The sequence below is a fragment of the Ambystoma mexicanum genome, chromosome 8 (genome assembly GCF_040938575.1).
Source record: "Ambystoma mexicanum isolate Mex_15411 chromosome 8, UKY_AmexF1_1, whole genome shotgun sequence".
NCBI classification, from domain to species: Eukaryota; Metazoa; Chordata; class Amphibia; order Caudata; family Ambystomatidae; genus Ambystoma; species Ambystoma mexicanum.
This window is the reverse complement of record NC_090929.1, coordinates 205,367,626-205,387,712: the sequence shown is the minus strand read 5'-3', so window position 1 is coordinate 205,387,712 and position 20,087 is coordinate 205,367,626.

Here is a 20,087-nt window from a genome sequence, read left to right as displayed (position 1 = left end):
CACCCTGAGCCACACGCATCAGCCCAATCGCTGCTCCTGACACCTACATATCCGTCCTGCAGACCTGCATCTCCTAAGGTGCTAGGCATGCCTCTCACCAGGTCACTGACCCCATCTGGAGAGCCTGAATGGCTGGTAAGGGCCCCAGTGTGAACTACCACACAAACATATCGGCACTGCCCTCAGCTAGCACAGGCCGCTGGCCCTATCATCCCCAACCCGCTGCCAAGTCCTATCTCCACCACCATCAGTAAGCTGGCTGCACCACAGCTCCCTGGCACCAGTGCAACCCCACTGCACCGCCACTCATTCCCGGCCATACTCTACCTATGCTACCACCCAAGCAACCTAGGAATCACTTACCCTCAACAGCCAACAACTTGAAACCAGGCCTCACACCCATCTGGCCTACCTCGCCTGCACATATGCCAGCCAAGCTCTCCAGACCTTAACCACCTATGACCTTTCCCTGCACAGGTTTGCTTTGACTCAAACACATGCAAGCACGCACTCTCACATCACCCACACATCATGCCCCTCACTCCGCACCCCTAGCCTACCTATGCAGCAGCAAATAATTTCCCCTCAAAACCAATCCCAAGATGCAACTACCACACACCGCTGCTCATCTTAGACGAAGCGTCTCCAGCATGCAACTATGCGACAATCGCCCACCCACCTTCAAGACCACCCTTGTTCCTCCTAGCATTACCAGCAGCACTAGGCTACACCAGAACTTCCAGCCTGGCCCTGTTCCAAAGGCACCACTCGACCTGGCTGCATCCTGCTATACCGACCCTCAGCACACCTCATTCACTCAAACCATTGATAAGAGAAACAACAGCGAGGGGATAGGATTGCAACCTCCTACAGACCCAGAAATAAAACAGACGGCCACCTTTCGAATCCAGAAAGCGACTGAGCCCTCCACACCAAAGAGAAGCCCCACTAAGACTGGTCAGCAGTCTGGCCAAATGCCCACCCCTCCACTAAAATGTGCCCTTATCAATGCTAGGTCCATCTTTGCGCATGCCACAGACATCAACAACCTCATCACCACACTAAACCTAGACATCTTAGCTATCTTGGAAACGTGGCTGTATGCCACATCTGGCCCTGCCCTATCTATATCCACCCTCCCCCCCCCCGGTACACTATCCTATGCTCTGACAGACCTAATTCCAAAGGTGGAGGTGTGTCACTCATAGCTAAGGAGACACTACCCATAAGAAAACAGAACTCCTCCCTTCTGATAACTGCTACATCCTGCCAGCTAAACTGACCTTCTCTGACCCCCACACTATTGTTATTGACACCATCTACTGCCCTCCAGGCCCAGCCCTATCTTTCAAATAGAACCTCCTTCACACTCTGTGTACCTACATCAAGCCCACCTCTAAAACGATCCTCCTGGGAGATCTCAACCTGGGCTACAACGACCCGGAATATCCAGCAGCTACCTCACTCTCTAAATTGCTTAGCACACTTGGCTTCTACCAACTTATCAGCAACCCACTCATAACAACGGTTGCATCCTAGACTGGCTTGCAAACCTCAACTGCCAGTTATCCATCCACTCCAACAGCCCCTGCCCATGGCCTGACCACAACATAGTGCAGTTCTCCATTCTCCCACCAGGACGCACTATACCCGTCGCTGCTCCTCTACCCGCTACCCTCGCTCGTAGCTCCAGAAACCTCACCAAGGAAAATCTTTCTCCCATGATCACCTCGCTACTACCCCCACCCCGCTTTGCCAATGATCCTAATATACTTGCTGCCTTGTATACATCAACTCTAACAGCAGCCATTGACACCATAGCCCCCCTCAAACCTCTCAAACTCAAGCCATGTGCTCATAGAACTCCTGCTTCACCCCAGAAATCCAAACCCTCTGGTCCAATAAACGATTATCAGAATCTAGCTGCAAGAAAGAACCCTCCATATCCAAGAAACTTCTGTTCACTACAGCAGCTAAACATTACAAAAAAAGCCATCCTCTCTGCTAAATCCACCATATACAATGACCACATCGACAAGGCCAAATCCAACACCCATGCGATTTTCAACATAGTCAGGGAACTGGAAACACCACCCCCCACCCCCCAGTCACTATAATCAAAGATGCGGCGTGGTGCTTGAATATTCAAAACACCATGCTCACCAAAATCGACACCCTGCATAAAAGATTGACACCAAATTATCCCTGGTCAAACCCTTGCTAGTGTTGCCAACTACCACTCCCCCTCCCACCAGCAGACCGAATGACCTCCCTATGTTCTACTAGACCGACATCTTGAAAGACAAAGTCATAGCCATCCTAAAAGGCCTTAAACCATCCCAATGTAAAGGTGACACCTGTCCTGCAAGCCTTATCAAAGACTGCTCTGACATACTCGCACCCCCTCACTACCTCATTCATCAACACATCCTTCTCCACAGGCAGAGTCCCTACTACCTCAAGGAAGCTTGGATACTCCCTCTCATAAAAAAAAAACCATTGGACCCCACTGTCCCCACCAACTATCAACCCATCACAACAGTACCCTTCTTGCTGAAAATTCTGGATAGAGCAGCCTATCTGCAAATCCAAGGATATCTAGAAGCTAACCATATCATGTCAGGGTTCTGCCCAGGCCACGGGACAGAGTCTGCACTTCTGGATCTTAAGATGCAGATTGATGAAATCACAGAAGAAGGCAAGACTGCCATGCTGCTTCTCCTTGGCCTATCAGCAGTGTTCGACCTAGTAGACCACGAATTCCCAGGCCGGCACCTGTGCTCCTCAGCTAACTTCTCGCCCAAGGCCACTGCCTGGATCGCCTCCTTCTTAGGTGACCGATCCATTAGAGTGTTCTCAGAAATGTCCAGTGCCCATAAGCACCCATCACCTGCGCAGTGACGCAAGGATCATGTGTATCACCTACCTTGTATAACATATTCACAATTCCATTATTTGCCCTACTAGACTCTATCAGTGTTTCTTATACAAACTATGCTGATGACACGCAAATCCTACTCTCACTCACAGGAAACTACCTTAAAGACGTCTCTTGCCTCAACTCTGTGTATTCGACCATCCAGGCCAGGATGGCCACTTACCGTCTTTGTCTGAATGACAAGAAGACCGATATCCTCCTTGTGGGCCGCTACATGGTGATCAAGAGGCTTGACCACCAATACTCAACCTTCAACATTGACGGTATCCCGATCTCTGTTTCCCCATCTGTGAAAACCCTTGGGGTATTTCTTGACACTACCCTTTCCCTTGTCAGAGCCATTGCCTCCTCCGCCGCCTACAATGCCAAGCTAATCAATGCATCCAGACCCTTCCTATCATTGGAGAGTTGCCTTACCATAGCCCGAGCAACAGTAGGTTCTTGGCTTGACTACTGCAATGCCTTTTCTGCAGGAACTACAAACAACAACATTTCAGAAATTGCAAGTGATTCAAAACAACGCACTCAGAGCAGCAATAAATATCCCCAAAAAGGAACACATCACGGAAGCTAGAAAAAAAGTCCACTGGATCCCTGTTCGTGAAAAATTCTCTTCAAAACTCTCTCCATCACACACAAATGCTTGTCTAAAGATGGCCCCCCCTTATCTATCCCAAAAATGTACCAAAGCATCCTCCTCCAAACCCACCAGGGCTGCCTATGCCCAGGAGTCACCTAGCCCAAATTTAAATGGGCCAAAGCTAGAGGCTCCAGCTTCCCTGCCATTGCAGCCAAGCACTGGAACTTTCTCCCACCCTCCTTGTGATCAAAACATTCATACTGATCATTCCAGAGAGCGCTAAAGACATTGCTGTTGACCTAACTTCAGCAGACGATCACCACCCCAAGAACTGTCAATTCAATCACATTGGGCCTCATTATAAGTTTGCCGGTCTGGGAACTACGGTACCGGTAAGCATGCCGGTACCATAGTTCCCGGGACGGCAAACTAAAAGTTCTGCTCGCAGGTGCCATTGTGGCCGCCAGGTCTGACCTGGTGGCCGTAACGGCACCCGCGCGCAGAGCACATTGGATGCAGCAGCACCGTTTATATCGATGCAGTGCATCCGGCTTCCCCAATCCCATTGAGCCCTATGGGGCTCAATGGAAATGGGGAAGAATTTTTTCCGGCACACAGGAATGGGCAAATACCGGGTTTGGCAAGGCCGTAATGACTCAGTAATTGACCATTCGCGGGCGCCGGGAAAAAAATACCGGCGGTGGCGTGCCTGTATTACAGGCACGGCTACCACCAGCTTCGTAATGAGGCCCAATTCGTCTGTATATTATGTTTGTACTACCTCACAACTGGTCATCTTATAGCGCATGTGCACTTGGGCTTTGTGTGCTTTATAAATGTAAAAATAAATAAATGCTACAGGAGTTCAGGCAGAACATTACAGGTCATGCATATAGTAATAAAACCGACAAATATTCCTCAAGCTCTTTGAGGATTTTTTAAAACAAGATCCTAACATTGACATTCACCTCACTTTTACACAGTTCTTCCATTAAATTGTGAGACCATTGATGGGGACTAGAAATTGGAAACATCAATAATTTAGGTTACGCCAGAATAGCTACTTAGCCTTGCATTTCTTTCAAAACACTCCCTCTTTCCTCTCTTATTTAACTTGGTTTGCACTGTCACGTCTAGGCTGATGACTCTGTCTTTTTTTTCCTTTTCACTGCACTCATCCCTCTCAATCTGTCTATCTATGGTAAAGCGTTGGATGCCACCCCATTCCCTTCATCTTAACCCTTCTAAAACCAGGAGTATCTAACCCTTCTAAAACCAGGAGTACCTTTTTTCCTGACCCTTCCGCTTTTGATTGTTCCCCTCCTACAGCTATCCCCTTTTCCTATTCTCTCTTTCTTTTCCACTGTATGCTGGTAATTTAGGTGTCATTTGTGACCCCTCGCTCTCTATTTTCTTATCCTAGCTCTACTGTAAAGGGTTTTGTCGCTATTCACTTCATAACATTAGTTCAATTTGACCCATATCTTTTTTGCAGCAAATCCTCTTCTCTTGACCTTATTTCCATGTATTGACTATTACTCTTCCTCTCTTTGTGCTTCCTGTATGTCGTCTTTCTCTGCTTTGATGTATTTTGTATTCTACTGTTAGCTTGCTCTTGCTCTACCCACTTCCACTGCATTCTCATATTTCTCCGTCTTTAGCTGCACTTAGATGGATTCCTTTTACTACTTGTCTCAAGTTCGCTTGTGTGTCTTTTGATTCAATGGGCCTCATTACGACCCAGGCGGTAAGTTACCGCCTGGGCCGTGACTTTACCACCATGGCGTAAACTACGTTTACGCCATGGTGGTTGGCGGACTTACCGCCCCATTCCGACCTTGGCGGGGCGGTAAGTCCCCAATCCCCATTTACCCTTCCCCATTCCCATTTGTGCCCCATAGGGCATAATGGGAGTGGGGAAGGCGTTAATTAAGCCACCGTAAATTACGGTGGCGTAATTAACTCCATGGTCCCTTAGCGCCATGGATTTTAACACCTGCTAAAAGCAGGTGTTAAAAGCGCCATGGCGCTAAGGGACCTCGTACTCAGGCGGTAAGGGTCGGCGCTGTTAACGCTGCCGTAAACCCCTTACCGCCTGGGTCGTAATGAGGCCCAATGTATCTACAATCTTACCACTCCTTACTTCACTTCATTAATATCGCTCTGCACCCACTCACACTCTTAACTCTTCTTCTCCTGGCTGAGCCTCGCTCACCTAGCGCTCAATCTCGGTTTCATTCTTTATTGCTCCTATCCCCTAAATTCTGGAAAGCCCTTCCCATTTCAGTATGTTCGATTCTTACTCTGTTGTGCTGCATGGAGGGTCCCAAAGATGCCCTTCATCACCCCCAAGTTCATCACGAGACGAAGAGCCAGAAATGCTCGCAGCCACCCATCTTATTTCAGATAAATCCCGAGTGCACCAATGATTGACAAGTACACTGAAAGGTATCTGAGTCAGCCATACAGACCAAATTCAATACAAGTCTTCACAGGTATAGGAGAAGAACCAGCGATCATGGACAGAGACACCTTTAAGGGGAGTCTCGACTAAGCACCAAGAAGCCACGGTGCTGACGTCATTAGTGAGACATCATTAGTGACACCACAACATTAGCAGTATTAGACATGAAGCACACTCGCAGTCCTGCACCGCATCACGCAAACACACATTCGCATACACCAAAAACATGCTTACACAGTTCTATAGCTAGAGGACAGATACATATAAATACTGTCATTGCTATTATTATTTCTTCATTAGCCAAATGCAGTAAGGCAGAACCGCAAGGCACAAGAGATCCTGAGCAGGCTTGCAGATGCTTAACGCGAACAACCCTATGGGACTACAGGGATATATCAGACTCTCGACAGGACCAAGTCTGACTAACATATGGAGTACCTAGAATAACACAAACATGTAGAATTTATATTATATCTCTAAGGAAATTTACAGAAGCCCAAAAACCACGAAGCAGAGGCGGGGAGAGCTGATTCAGGTGGCTCTGAGCGTGAAGCAGGCTCACAGCCAAGGTCAGAGATATGCAGACACTTTCCAATCTCCAGACGGCAAAGGGACCAGCTGCAGAGAAAAAGAATAAATCCTCATAAATGTGAGCTGTAGAGCTCAATTCTGTGGTGCCTAAGCACCTGGAACAGCCAAACGAGACAATGGACAGTCAGCCCTCGTGGGAAAGCAGAGCCAATCCCAGAAAGTCAGATGTAGACGGCAACAAGTGTTGCGACATGAGGAGAACATTCTCATAGGCAAAGGTGGTACACACAAGTTACAATGCAGATACATAATCGTTCACATCCCCTTGAAGAGGTGCACAGAGGGCTGAGAACTTAATCGAGTCCCAGGCCTGGGGAGATCATCTCTAACCAATCACAGCTTAGAACGCCAGGGGTGGGGGACAAGAGGTACGAACCAATGGTAAGCCTATTCCTCAGCAACAATGTAATTGAAAGTTTCTTGGGGATGGGACAGGTCAGCCACCTGACATGCAAGGACCAGTAGAATAACCTCTATAGGGTTCTCCAATAGATAATAGTACTCTCAATACCCAATCCCTTTTGATGATAGGTTTTTTGGGGAAGGGCCCAGGTGATGATGACATACTCGTACAAAACTATGCCGCACGCCATGGAGAGTTGAGATGTACCAGATAAATCACATTTTCATGTATTGATCCCTGTTGGTTTTATTTTCAATAAAACGCAGTATTACTTGCCGTTGGCTGAGTCATCCATTCAGGAACTGGATTGAGGTGTGCCGTATGTGGGAGGCGCTGAGACTACAAACGTGGTTATGAAGGAAACACAATTTGCAATCAATAGTAAAGTAATCAAAAAAGACCACAGGCTGCTGCACGTTTCAGGGACTAGTAGTTACCTCAAAACTACTGGAGTTTGAAATTGAGAACTAAGGAAATGGTGTCACCTCTGTTTCGCTGCACAGCCCAAACATAAGCTAAGGCAGATACAATTATACCAAATCTATGTCGGTCCTAAGTAACAATAATCCATATCAAGCTGAATATTAAAGTCATCAGCCTCAGTGCCAAGGCAGTTCTGTTTCATATTTCATCATAAACTGTTGCACAAAGCACTGAGGCTGATGACTTTAATGTTCAGTTTGATTTGGATTATTGTTACTTAGTACCGACATAGATTTGGTATAACTGTATCTGCCTTAGCTTATGTTTGGGTTGCGCAACGAAACAGAGGTGACACAATTTCCTTAGTTCTCGAGTCCTCCATTCAGTCTGGGGAGGCTCTTGGGCCCTTGAAGTCAGGCAGACCCCCAGACACAATCTGGCATACATGGGAGTCCCACCCAATAAGTTGGTAGCAGAGGATGGTACGAACGAGTAGATAGGGGGACAGAGTATCCTGAAGCAGGAAGGGACGACAGATGAGGAGAGACAGGGGGCAACCAAGGCAATGGAAGGTCTTAAGGAGAGCAGCAAAGCAGTGGATTGGTCTGAGATAATGGGGGATGCAGACAGGAAGAGGAAGGAAAGAGAAGAGCAGATAGAAAGAGAGAACGGGGAATGGAGATGAGAGGAAGAGAAAGAGCATGTGCAGATGGAAAGAGAAGATAGGTTAGATAGGGAGCGCAGAGAGAGGAAGAGAGAGTAGCAGGAGTAGCGGGATAGCAGGAGAAGAGAACAAGAAGAGATTGAGAGACAGAGGCAGAGGAGAAGGGAAAATGCAAGTTGATAGAGAGGGAACAAAGAAAGTTGCAGGTGGAGAGACTAGCGAGGGAGCACACATGCCAGGAGGAGTATGAGCGTGCAAGCAGGGACATAAAGACACAATGGTCAGTGGATCAGGGAAATGACAGAGCTGGAGGGGGCAGACCAGCAGAACCAGATAGCACAACCACACAGGGTAGGATTGCCACAGAATCAGACAGAACAGGCCTGAGGCCTGGGGGTGGGGGGGGGCAGATACGACTTGTGTGACCTCAATATTACCATGAAGCCCAACACAGACACGACCAATGGGAGACTGAGCTTCATGGACTTCTTTAGCAATAACATGGCCTCTGGGTCAGACAATGAATGAAGCCACAGTGGAGAAAAGGGAGGCGAGTGACGTAGGCCTCAATCCATGGGGACAGGTGCAGACAAATGGGTGACATGGGAGAGAGGGACCAGTGCATGGGGATCAGGAGGAGGCAAGGAGGAGTGAACAGCACAGTCTGTGGACAAGTTATGTAACATTAATGATCTAATACCACACCTAGGGAGGCTTAGAGACCTCTCAGGAGAAAGGAAGGGGAGACAGGTATAGTATACTCTAGATAAAGGCTAATGGGAGAGTCGGGTGGCAGTGTTCGAATACCCATAACAGGACCAATAGATGTGTACACCAACATTAGGAACGCAAACAGACATGTCAGACTGACTTGAAGTGTGAATGGGGAGGTAGGGTTCACACAGATGTCCCTGCTAGAAAAGGGAGGGTGGCGAGCTCAATATATGCCATGGAAGCATATTGACAAAGAAAAGGTGAGATGTAGGTTACCATTGTTGTCAGCGGGTGCTGCGAAATAGATATAACAGTTGCAAGGATGACTGCGGGCCAGAGGTTAGCATTGGGGGACATAAATTGACTGTTAATAGCTATCCTCGGGGAAGCTGCTGATGACGTATGGAAAAGGGCGGGGTTTACCGGAGTGACCACCCAGAACACAGTGCACAATGGTTCACTGTTTGCAAATTGTAGATCTGCCGTATGGCAAGCCGTGAGGACACAATACCCGACACGTTAGACATTAGCGCAGTTATGCCTTGCAAAAAGAAGATAGACGTAGGCCCCTTACACTACATACAGGCGATACAAGAGCTTTAACACCATGAAACTAGAGAACTGTGGGACAAACTGGTAGCAGTATTTTATCACATATTATGCCAGGGGTTACCAGAACCTGTTTGTAAGCCACTAAGGAAGTTTTTAGGCATGGAAGCAAAATCTTGGCCAGAAATACAGCTTACAATCCTTCATCATTGTAGGCTATTGCAAGAGAAACTAAAGAAGAAAGCGGAAGAAAGGAAGCTAGAGGAAGCAAAAGTAGTGCAGAAAAAACTGTTGAAGAACGCCATGGAAGGGCCGGTGCTGACAAGCGTGAGCACACAGGGAACACAGCTGCAGCAGTACACACCGGCGCCCATGGGTGGAAGATTCATGGGGTGGGGGAACATGCAGCAAGGGTTCAGAGGAAGAGGGGGCCATTGAGAGGATGCGCGTATGTGCCACATATACATCACCACCAAGTCGGTTTCCCAGGAGGGTTTTGTGGATATGGGCCGCAGGTGCAGCAGAGCCCAGGGGATTATGTGTGGGATTTCTAGGGGTAAGGGAGAGAGCAACCACAGAGCTGGTCATGTAGGTAGATGGGGCACATTTCGAGAGCTTGCAGAATCAGAGGGGTGTAGCAGAATTGGGTAGCCCAAAACCAACAGACATATCAAGGGGGCCAGGATGACTAGTACACACAGGACCAACCACTGCAACAGCAAGGACAGGCACAAAGTGTACACCTGCAGGCATACCAGCCCATGACACAGATACCACAGATGCAAGCACCCGTACCACAGTATTTGCAAGCACTGCAGATTCGAGGCAGGACACAGGAGGTGCCACAGATATAGAACAGCGCACAGCCGAATGACGGCACAGTGTCACGCATAGACTCCATGGCAACGACCCCTGTTAGAAATATGGGAGTGATCACCATGGTGGGGAACAACCCACTTACAGGGAATGGAATGTCCTCATACGCTCAAAAGGACAGCCCACAGACAGACTTGATGTGTTCCATCCTGTCGACCACACCCAACCCTGCGGAGGAACCTCGCATAGGGGTGGTGATAGGTGACAAAACGTTTTCCTTTCTTGTAGACACAGTGGAGACTAGGTCCTGCATTTGAGAGGTAACATTTAGATTGTCAGGCAATGCCATGAATACTCAAGGATTCTCTGGGGTTCTGATTTGGTTCCTTTTACAGACAATATCTCCCTTTCTATAGGTGAACACAATTTATCTCTGCCTTCACTTTACCCTTGACAGACACCTGTGACTATACTGGGACAAGACACTATGAGCATACTAAACATGACAATCTTGTTCACAGACAAGGGGATAGTGTGCTCTACACCAGGAATATACATGCTAAATGTAAGACAGATCTTTCAAGCCTATTGTGGATGGAGATACAGAGGGGGTGCCAGTAGACGAGGAGCTGTTCCAGTTCAGGACTGATATTGCAATTGCATGGCTCCCAGGTATTCAAGGGAAGATGCGGCGTGTCCCAAACAAGTATTTGTTCAGACCAGAGATACCACAGGATGAGGCAGAAGGGACAATAGTGCCAATAGAAATTGAGGCAGTGGTGACGGAGGAAAGGATAGCAGTACATGGGATGGACAACACAGGATGATCATGGCGAGCAATGATCGCGATGGCAGAAGAGTGTAGGCTAACCACAGTGACAGACAAAAAATTGTTTAAAGACGAGCGTTCAGAGCATGAGATGGTATTCAAAATGAGCGTGACATATTGGTTAAGGATACACTACAGAGAGGTACCACAGAGGATGGCAATGGTTCTGGAAGCACCACCATCCTTCTGCGAGGAGGATTTTGCCAAGGTTGCCCAGCATCCTATGGACCACAAGTCCCTATGATGTGGGGCTTCTGAAAGGAATAGGGGGGTAAAGATAAAGCTGAAGCCAGGAGCAATTTTACCTAGAGTGAAACAGTACCCACTATCAAAAGAGGCAGATGAGGGTATTTATGAAACGATTGCAGCACTAGTGGAGCAAGGCATTGTGGTACCATCAGAATCCCCATGCAACATGGCAGTGTACCCAGTTAAGAAAGCAAAAGGGGGGCCATGGCGTTCTCTCCTGGGCATGCACCCCTAGATCACATTGTAGAAGCAGAGTATCCTATGGTTCCAAATCCAGGGACAATTGTGTGCAGTATTCCAGCAGAAGCTGTCTGCTTCACTGTCATAGACTGAAATAATGCGTTCTCCTCAGTACCACTACACCTAGACTCACAAGACTTGACCACCTTTATGTATAGAAACCATAAGTGGAAACATACAAGACTTCCTGAAGAGTACTGCGAGTCACACTCCATATAACGGGGTCCTCCAGATGGACCTAGGCAAAGTACAGATGGAGAGCATGGTCCTGTAAAATGTAGACAACATTTTGATTTGCAGCACGACAGAGAACCAGTGTAGAAATGACTCAGTGCACATGCTGACAGTGTTAGCTGACAAGGGATACAAGGTGGACAAAGACAAATTACAATACTGTCAGAAAGAAGTGCTATACATTGGACAGATGATTTCCCAAAATGGCCGACAGATCAGACGATTTCTAAAAATGGCCGACAGATCAGACCAGAAAGGGCAGAGACAACACGCAAGACAGCCAAACCCATGACAGTGAGAGAAATTCAACAATTAGTTGGGTTGTGCAATTACTGCAGAGCATGGATATTTGACTACAGCATGTACACCAGGCCTTTATTGGGTGCTGTGAAGTGAGCACAAAAGGGACACAAGACAATAAACTGGATGACAGAGGTGACTGAAGCATTTGATGAGCTGAAAGAAGCAATATGCACAGCTCCAGTGTTAGGGATCCCAGACTATAAAAATGAATTCTTCCTGTTCTCACACACTGGCGCAGTAGTGATGAAGGCAGTACTGACAAAGAAAATAAGCTTTGGGCACAAGCCAATAGCATACTACGGTGGGAAGCATGGCCCAGTGATGAGGGGACACTACCAGTACGAACACGCTTTGGCTGCTGGCGCATTCGCAGTGGAGAAATCAGCAGGTACTACCATGGGGTGCCTCACCACTCTCTACGTGGAGCACACCCTCTTTGCGATACTGGAGAAACCAAAGAGCACACTGACAACACCGAGAGAATCAGGGACCCAGGTGTTACTATGAAACCCATCCCCTAATGTGGTGAGGTGCAGAATTGTGAACACAGCAATCTTTTTCACAGATGTCTTACAGGAAGGTGGCTACGCACATGACTGTGCAGAAAATATACAGGAATTCAGTGACACTCACAAAGTACATGAGGATGTACCTGTAGGGGGAGACATGCTGTACATTGACGGGTCTTTGACAATTGATCAGACCGATGGGGTTAGGCATACAGGAACAGCAGTAGTGAGGTTGAAGATGGAACAAGTGAGGTGGTGGCCAGTGCACGATTGCCGTCACATTATTCTGCACAAGCAGCAGAATTAATGGTTTTAATAATAGCCTAGGAACACAGCAAAGGAAAGGAAGTGACAGTGTACTCATACTCTGCATATATGACATCAACGGTACACTTAGAACTGGCACGATGAACGATGAGAAGTTTCAGGAGGGCAGACGGGTCACCTGTACAGCATGACCTCTTATTGGGTAGGCTAATAGAAGTTATCCAGTACCCCGTGCCGAAGGCCATAGTGAAGGGCCAGGCACACACACGAGGTGAAGATCCTATCTCAAGGGGAAATGAAGCAGCAGACTCAGAAGCAAAATGTGCAGCATATTTTGGAGAGCCACTAGAAATGGAGACAGCATCACATGTCGACGATTATACAAGAACAATGGTACTGAAGGAAGGGTACAATGCATTATCAGAAACACAGATGATGGAATTGCAAGGAACTGCACCCAGGGAAGAGAAGGAGTTGTGTACTAGGAGGCGATGCACAGCATCTCGGACATACGCCCTATGGTGGCAGAACAGCACAAGGCAGGTGTGGATGCCATTAGCATTATCAAACACAATTACACTTTCCAACACACACAGGAAAGGAGGTCATTGCCACCCATTTTGGAGAAACATGGTTTTGTCCTAATTTGGTGGAACTCGTGGCTGAATTCGTAAGCAACTGTTTGAGATGCAAGCAGTTCACTGCAGGACACACATTGAGAGTTGTGAGAGGAGACATACCCCGCCCAGCAGGCCCATTCCAGCATCTCCACAAGGACATGATCCAGGTTTGCCAAGGATACTGCTACATGATAATGGTTGTGTGCCCATTCTCTCGGTGGATTGAGGCAGGTCCCTGTTCCCATCCAGATGCCCTCAGGACAGCAAAGTTATTGGTCTTGGAAGTATTCCCACGATGGGGCATGAGTGAGGTCCTGCGGTCTGACATTGGCCCTCACTTCGCCAATTAGATGTTCAAGCACACTACTACGTTGCTAGGCATTGAATATAAGTTCTCTTGTGCTTATCACCCACAAGCAAATGGAATTTGTGAATGCCTAAATGGCCTTTTGAAGGAGATGATTGCAAAGATAAAACAGAGCACAAAGAAATACTAGCTTCATTGCCTGCCCGTTGCACTCTTAGCATTGTGCAATAAGCCCAGATGCAACCACCATTTAACGCCCCATGAGGGGGTGGCAGAACGGCACATTCTACTCCCACTGGCTCCACCCACTAGAGTATTAAAGGACACTGAGAGTAGTTCAGAGGTGTTAGGCCAGGAAATGTATGACTACATTGCTTCCTTGATTGATAGTGCCTCTTTTATCTCTCACCAGATACGACGACACCGGGGAGGCCGAGAAGACAGCAGACAAAGCAACAGTGATGATGAACTAAAAGACTCTGGTATAAAAAGACTTGTTAGCGTTGGTGACAATGTGTTGCTGAGGAATGTCGTGAGAAGGTGGGACGCAACCAGGTTCACGGGGCACCACATCATCAAAGCAGTAGCAGATAAAGCTGTCAGGTTGGCAGGTACAATGGTCTGAAACCATGTGGCAGACATCAACCTCTAGCAAGCAGCGGCCTCACCTGGCAATGAGACCAACAGGGCCAACGATCAACAGCAAGAGGAGCAAAACAATAATTCTGAACTTAAACTGCTGAGTGGAGGACACCCAATGGTTACTCACTCAAGGGCAGCAGAGTTAGGGCAAGGACTGCCAACACATCCAGAGTGAGGATACAGGGTTTGTTATTTTATTCTCTACATACATTCTTTGAGAAAGCCGATTGTAATCTTTAGTGGTTGTTAATGTTACCCACTGATTTCCACCCTGATACTTTCTCGAACCAATTTGTCCACAATGTGAGATGACCCAGCAGATTTCGGGCAAGTTTGCCCAGAGTATACATTATTGCCTTAATGGCTTATCTGGCTCAAGTGTACCCACAACTTGGACAGGGAACCCATCTATTCTCTCCATACTGAGGGACCCTGGAATTAGAAATTTGGGAGAGCAGTTATTAATTTTTGCGATATACGATTATAGGGTTTACGGGGCTTAAGGATTAATCTGACACTAAGACTAATCTGACACTAAGACAGTCACACTCATTTGTGCGCATTTCAGATGGGCAACTACATTTCAAGCTGCACAAGGATCCAGAAGCACAGGTAAAAATGGGTGAAATAATGAAAACTGTGCTTATATTGTCATGTCTTTTTATTCCAAGTGGAGTATTTGTATTCATATTTTGGAGAATTTCCCTTGTTGCTAACGAAGCCGCTGTATCCTCTACTAGACCCCAGCAGGTGGAACGACCATGTCAGGTGGACAGGAGAGCACTGCAAGCATGGTAAGGAGAGGTAAGTGCAGTGTTGACACAGATATGAAGGGGGTAGATCTCTATCTCACTGACACTGCTTAAGTGTCTTATAACATGTGGTACAAGCACTTGACCAAATTAGATAAGGAAACCACCGGGGAGAGCCGTTCATAGCATCTGAAATACCAGCAACAAGAGCCCAATGCCTGATGTACCTGTCGATGGTAACAACCCGAAGGAATATTTTAAGTGAAAACAGCAACATTGAGATGGATGTTACATTAAGACTCTCGACATGATGAACAATTATTGGCAGTTGGATGAAGCAATACAATACATTACTGATGGGCCACAGAAAGGATACACAAAGACTATAACTTTGAAACAATTGCCCTGCCCATGGACAAGGGTGAAGGAGGTAGGAGAACCTGGATGCTGGGAAATACCACAGATGCTTGTGTATGGTCAAGTGTACACAGCGGACGGATGAAAGAATGGAGTAGTGGGAAGAAAAGCACATACCCTAGCACATTCACCAGTGAACAAAGTACAAGAAGAAGATGATAAGTACCTGAAGGCGTGGGTTGAGAGTGAAAGGTTGCTCACTTGGGTGGAGAATGAAGCTGGACCAATGCCTATAATACTGCTGAAAATGCTGGGAACTCTATTACCAGAATGATGGTGAAGAGAAAGTTGGGGAGAATTCAGGATGGCATAGCTTATAAAACCATGCAGCGATGAAGACAGGAACTGCAGTACTAATGGATCTCTACTGGGCATGCGGATCCAAGGCATACGATAATCTGTCACCCAACTGGGGAGGAGTTTGCTCAGTACACATCAATATGCCATCATTGGTCATGCCACGGAAGGATATAAAGTTTGATGACTTCCCGAAGATGGACACTAACAAAAGGAAGAAAAGGTCTGTAGAAGAAGAACAAACAGGAAAAGAAAAAACTCTGGCAAAAATTAATAAAGTGAAAAGAAGCAACTATTTCTGAGAAAAATCAGAAGCAGCTCTAGAGGATGTGCCAACAGAACATAGGTTATTCAGCAGAACGCTTTTCACATCAGTAGTTCCAACTCCACAGACATACACAAATGTGAAATGGCTGCAGATTAGCCAGTGGGAGCTGATGGTGACAATAAACTCTGCAGTGAATGGGTTCAATGTAATAAAGGAAGAACTCCGAGCAGTAAGGTTGATGGTGCTCCAGAATAGGTATGTTTTGGATCTGCTCACAACAATGGAAGGAGCAGTTTGCGCAAAAATTGGGAGTTCCTGTTGCCCGTTCACACCTGCCAACGATGAAGATACGATCACACTGACCGAAGCGGTATCCCAGCTATCTAAGATGCATGTCAAATGGAGGAAGAAGCCAAGGGAACTGGAAAGGACCAGAGCTGGATATCATACCTGTGGTCATGGATGCCATCATGGCTATCAGACGGGATGAAGGTAATATTAGGAGCACTGATAATGGCACCAGTGACACTATGTGTGGTGAAGATTTGTATTGCCCAGTGACAAAAGACAGCAGAGAAAACTATTGGCATGAAGGTTCTGATGGATGTGAATATAGGCGGAACAAAGGAAAAATAGTGGAGGAACAAGACAAGTTGAGAGACAGAATAGCAAACTGTCTGCTATTCCCACTTGAGGCTATGAAGCTAGATAATCCACGTAATGCTGTGGTCTATGAAGGAAAATGGGTATGGTGCAACCTAGAAGGAGCATGCAGCTACATAGACAGGACTTTTGGTAGTCATATATACATTATTATGGACAACTAGGAGGGATAACGAAGATTTTTTTTAAATTATTTAATTTATACCACGCACAATAGACCCGAAGGCGTGATGGCGCAACAAGACACACAATACATAAAAACATGAATAACAAATAAACATAGGAATGGCGCTATAACTATCCAAGCAAAGTAAATACATCATTAGTGAGAATAACCAATACAATATGGTAGTATTTGAGCAATCAGTTCAAGACAATGTTCATCTTTGATGTTGAGAGTAGGTGGTTCAGATTATGGAGACTCTGTAAAAACAACGGTAGACTACTTGATCCACATCCCACCAGAATACAATCAGTGTTATGCTCACTACACCAATCATTAATAGGAATTTGTCGTAGAACCCTAAAGTCAGCTGGTCTGACAGAATTGGGAACCACTTTTATATTAAGCCAAGCTTGGATTTTATTTTTTGAGGCCTCCCTTGTCTCATGGTAGGTTGGCTTTGCTACATTAGTTATTATGAAGTTTCTAGAATCAAGAACAAAGCTGCTCCAGGTGGAGTTGCTAATTTTTGGCATTTCACATTTTTTCAGATGCACATCCTTAGGGGGTGTATAAGTCACTAATTCCACTGATCTGATAGCAAATGAGACTCCCTTTAGTGGGGCTTTAGGGCCAGGAATGATGGTGGCAGGTACTCCCTTCCTCTGTGTAGACAATGTCAAGTGCGTAACCACAGCAGGATCCGTTTGAGTTTCTTGATGGTGTTCTGTATGGCCGAAAGGCTTTTCTGTCCAGATATCCTTGTTAGTTATTGAAAAGGGCTGTGGGAAATCAACTATCTCCCTCCCAATTATCTTGACCCAGGAGAGGAGATCCTCCATGCTGTGGCATGCCCCAAGGTCTTGCAGTAACTGGTCCTTGTAATCCGTCCAGTTCGAGGGCACAATAGGAGCAATTGTCCCACAACTGGGGCTCCCTTGATTCTTAATGCTTATTTGTTCTCTTGACGACACCAGAATAGAAGGCGCTTTGGAAGGGTGTGGTAGTTCAGGAGAGGCACAAGATAAATGTGGTAGTTCAGGAGAGGCACAAGATAGCGAGGGTATAATACTAGGAGTGGTGTCAATGGTACTATTAAACTGATGAGCGTTACATAGCAGCTCTGAGAGGAGACTCTGTTCCTTTTGGAGCCTCTGACGTCTCCTGGCACTTGAAGCTAACACCTCAGAGAGACATTTGCCTCTCATTCGATGGTCTGTTGTGGGTAACGATGAGGAATATGGCGAGTAACCTACGCACTCCCCCGCATTTTTCTGATTAATAGACGGTTGCAGAGTGGAGCCCAATTCCACCTCTAACGAGCGGAGAGTATCCATGTCTAAAAGTGACATAGATTGCAGTCTACTGACTGGCATGGCCGTAGCATGAGATGATCTGAGAAAGCAATTATGAATCTAGGAATGCAACCCCATACCCTTGCCTGGGAGTAGCCCCCAGGTTCAACTCAATAATCAAACGTGAGGTTGACGAAATGTTTTACTTACGTAGCGAAGTGGGGCCAAAGAAGGGGGGCCAGCCTCTGCGCTAAGCAGCTGATATATAGAGTGCTGCCGGCGCTGCCTGAGCCGCGGGGGCTGCCTGGCTGTCAGCAAGGACGCAGTATTCAAATGGAAGAGGAGCCGTGGTTCAGAATTCTTGGGCTGTCTGAAATGCTGAGTCTTCCAAGACTTTAGGCAGGATGACTTGCAGAGCTCCGAGTGTCGCTCAGCTGACACTACCGCCGCCCGAAAACAACCCTGCGCTCCTTGCGAGGATGGCCGGGTAGCGTGCTGAAAACACACGCTGTGCTGAAGACACACGCCGAAGCCCTGCAACTCTCTCTGCTCCCTGTTCTGGGGATTCAAGGAAAGGACCCTATGCGGTATGCGGAAATCAAGCTGCACTGCCTTACGCAGCCGCTTCCGACTTCCTCCTGCCTCCGATGTGGCAACCAAGAGCGACAGGTGTGAAATATGATGTGTTTGACAGGTCGGGCAGAGGGGGGACTGAAGAGAGGTCCCGAAGATGCCCCTCATCACCCCCAGGTTCATGTCGAGACGAAGATCCAGAAATGCTCAGAACCACCAATCTTATTTCGCACGAAACCTGAGTGCACCAATGATTGACAAGTTCACTGAAAGGTATCCTCTCAGACAGCCATACAGACGGATTACAATACATTTCTTCACAGGTGTAGCACTAGAACCAGAGATCGTGGAGATCGTGGACAGAGACACCTATATGGACAGTCTCGACTAAGCACCAAGAAGCCAAGGTGCTGACATAATTAGTGACACCACAATGTAGCAGCGTTAGACATGGAGCACACTCGCAGTCCTGCACTACATCACGCAAACACACATACGCATACCTGAATGACATACTTACAGATGCAGGACAGATACATATACATATTGTCAATACTTCTATTATATCTTCATTAGCCAAATGCAGTAACACAGAACCGCAAGGCACAAGAGATCCTGAGCAAGCTTGCAGATGCTTAACGTGAACAACCCTATGGGACTACAGGGACAGGAACCTGATAGGACCAAGTGTGACTAAATATAGAGTACTTATAATAACATGAACATGTAGAATTAATACGGAAAATTACATAAGGCCTAAAAGCTGCGAAACAGAGACGGGGAGAGGTGATTAAGGCAGTACAGAATGTGAAGCCGGCACACAGCCAAGGTCAGAGGTACGCGGACACATTCCAATCTCCAGACAACAAAGGGACCAGCTGTCACTAAACAGAATAAATCCTCATAAATTTGACCTGCAGCGCTCAATTCTGTGGTCCCTAAGCATGTGGTACTGCCAAACGAGACAATGGACTGTCACCCCTTGTCAGAAAATGGAGCCGCTCGCAGCAAGTCAGACGCAACATGACAAGCACATTCCCATAGACAAATGTGGTACACACAAGTTACAATGCAGACACATAATCGTTCACATCACCTTGAAGAGGTGCACAGAGGGCTGATTACGTAATCGAGTCCCAGGGCTGGGGAGATCAGCTCTAACCAATCACAGTTTAGGAAGCCAGGGGTGGATGGCAAGGGGTACGAACCAGTGGTAAGCCCATTACTCTGCAACAATGTAATAGATAGTTTCTTGGGGACGGGACAGGCCAGCCACCTGACATGCAAGGACCAGTAGGGTTCTCCTATAGGTAATAG